Here is a 3,051-nt window from a genome sequence, read left to right as displayed (position 1 = left end):
AACCTTACTTACCTTCTATTGTTGTGACATAAATACTAATAAACATTTAACATGTACTTGGCCCAAAGAAGTTTATTTCTACAGTGTCTGCTAGGATGCCATTGTTTATCAGTGAACAATGTAAACCACAAAAAAGTAAATGAGAACAATAGGGTTTAGGAGCATACTTGTCACAACCATTGTAGTGGAAGTGCTTCTGCTGTGACTAACATTGTGTGAATGTTTCTAACTGGATGATAGTAAGACCATGGTCAGTACTGGAACCTAAAAGTACCTTATCTTGCTCCTGCCCTTCTGCAGTAATATAAAAATGAAACAGAGTGTCTTCCAGTGTAGAGCCTCTTGTAGAATTTTAACATTTTAAAGTAGTTCCTAGAACATGTTTCAGTATTCAGGTTGCAAAAGAAATTTTAGAAGCATCTGTCAACATTTTCAATTGTATAACTGTGTCGAAATGTACATACGTGTTGTTCAGCAGTATTCAGTTTGTAAATATTTCAAGAGAGATGCTCTTTCTAATTTATTAAATGCCACATCAGTAAAGTGGCAATCTATGAGATCAAATTGAGGCAAATGCTCTGAATACTTAAACGTTACAGTTTTAATATTGAAACTGGTAAGGCCTACAGATGCACCATTGGTTATTTATACTAAACACAAGCCTTAGAACAAAATGAATAGCACTGAATGTAAACAAAATTTGAAAGAGGTTTTGTTTTAATGGTTAAGTGCTGGCACAGATTGCATTGACTTGTTTATCGAGTTTTGTATTGTCATCAGAGCTAATAAAGTTATTGCCAATAACAATGAACATGAAGGAGTTATAAGTCTGTCTTGTATCAATTGGCAAAAATTGAAAACTAATCGGTTAATGTGAGAACAAGGGGACATAAGTGACAACATAATCTGGATCTTGGTGAAACAAACTCAAATGAATACAGATATTATTTAGTTACATTTACTAGCTATTCTAGGTCCCCACAACAATGTACAACTGCCTTTGGCTAGGAGATTTAGCTTTATTGCAGCAAGGTATGTCAGTGTGTACTACAAGTATTTTGATGAATTTTCATTTTCAACAAGTAGTACATTCTGGCTGTAGGCATACAATTTTAAATGTATTGGGCCTAATTATTGTTTCTATTGTAAACATGACTAGTGTTAGTGGTCATGTAAAAACAGTTGCACATATTATGTAGCTCTATTTGCTGAAGAGCTACTCAGGTCAATATTACAACCTATTTGTAGCCCACCTTATTGGTGAAATTACTGTAGCTGTGAAGTTCCATTTAAGTTGTCATTAGGAACAGAAGCGCACAACAAAGTTTTTTGAGACCAGCAGAACTGCTTTTCACCAATGTATGTAGGTAGTTCTAACAATTTTTCGTCCAGTGACTCTTCCACCTAGCTTATGGTTTAACACTATGTAGCAGTGAGATAACAGGTGACCATCGGCATGATTAAATGTTTCTTAACCTAACTGTTTCTGTAAGTTGATAAAATTAACCCATAAGTAATAAAAATAGTCATGTATAATGCTGCACATTAAATAGTGTTCCATGGAACTGAAGTCCCAAATTATATATATAATGTATAGTCACAAATTATAATGCAGTGTTTGTTAATGTTGTAACGTGCCTACGGAACATTTATGGTTGAAATTTACTGTTCTTTTCTGTAAAAGATAGATGAATTTTAAAAAAATGCTAATGGTCTTCTTAATTTTGTTGGTTCCATTGTTCCCATTACCTATTACATATGTAAGAAATATTAACAGTGAGGCTGTTTTGTTTTTTTGTATGGCATCGAGTAATTACTTCGTAGCTTATCCCAGAGGTTAAAAATGTTGTACTGCATGAAAGACATGGTAATTCTACAGAGTTGCAATTGCACTACCTTTGAGCTGTGTACATTTTTTAAAATACAAGCAGGTATCAGTTTTATGCTGTAAATGTCTTGGCAAGCTTTCCAGTGGAACAACCAGAAATCTGTGTGCAAATTAACACCATGCAAGCAGTGTAGGTAATGGTGACAGCTCTTTTAATACACCCTGTATATGAAAACAAACTACATACACACAATTTTCGAGTGTTTAGGAGAGGAAAAGAAGCTTTTTTTTATGTGACTGCCTCTAAATTTCTTTTTTTTATAGGGGGAGACGATGTTGGTATATGAAGCACTGGTTACCAGTTCAGCTGAATGCATTGTCACTATTTGAGCAAGCATATTCCAGTTGTACCATAATGTAGACAGGCGATATTTTCTGAATTGCCCCTATACCAATAGTCACACCATATCTTGAGCATTACTAACATCTCTGTCTCCTCTGACCCCACAAATTCTTTGTAAATGTAGATTTTTTTACACAATGTATGCAATTTTTTTAGGAGCACCTGCTGGCCAGAGAGTAAACACCTCGGGATAAAAACAAGTAGCTGTACAGGACAGAAGGGTTGGAGCTTGACTAAGGTAACTCAGAAAGTACCTTTGTCCTTCATTCACATTACCTGTCATGACTAGAGAGAGATAAACAAAACAAAGATAGTTCAACTGTTAATTACCCCCCTTGCCACACACACTGCTTAAACATAGTTTTCATCATAAGCAAAAAATTACATTAAAAGGTGACTGGCACTTCCATCGAAGTCCTAAGTATGAGGTGCATCCTGAAAGTAATTACAAAATCATTCTACTGCCACTGCAGCACTTGTGTTGTAGGTTCACACATTTCTCTGGTTCATTGTCTTGACACTGCAGCTCAATTTTGTGGTATTTATATTTGTTAGTGATCAGTCAAAATCTTTAGGACAACCTCTGAACCCAGTGACTGTGAAGTGTGCTCTGTTATGTTTAGTTCCAACACACAGAACATTAAACCAGCTGAAATTCATCAACTTGTAGACATTTATGGTGAGAAAGTGGATGAGACAGTTGAAGAAACACTCATGATGAAGCGTGTGTTGGACAGCCTTCTGTTGTCACTGATGGTATTGGTGAGAAAACACATGGTTCACAATAAGAATGTACGTCAAAAAGTGTTTTGCATGACTC

Source organism: Schistocerca gregaria, unplaced genomic scaffold, assembly GCF_023897955.1.
Source record: "Schistocerca gregaria isolate iqSchGreg1 unplaced genomic scaffold, iqSchGreg1.2 ptg000437l, whole genome shotgun sequence".
Lineage (NCBI taxonomy): Eukaryota > Metazoa > Arthropoda > Insecta > Orthoptera > Acrididae > Schistocerca > Schistocerca gregaria.
Note: the sequence above shows the minus strand (reverse complement) of the source record.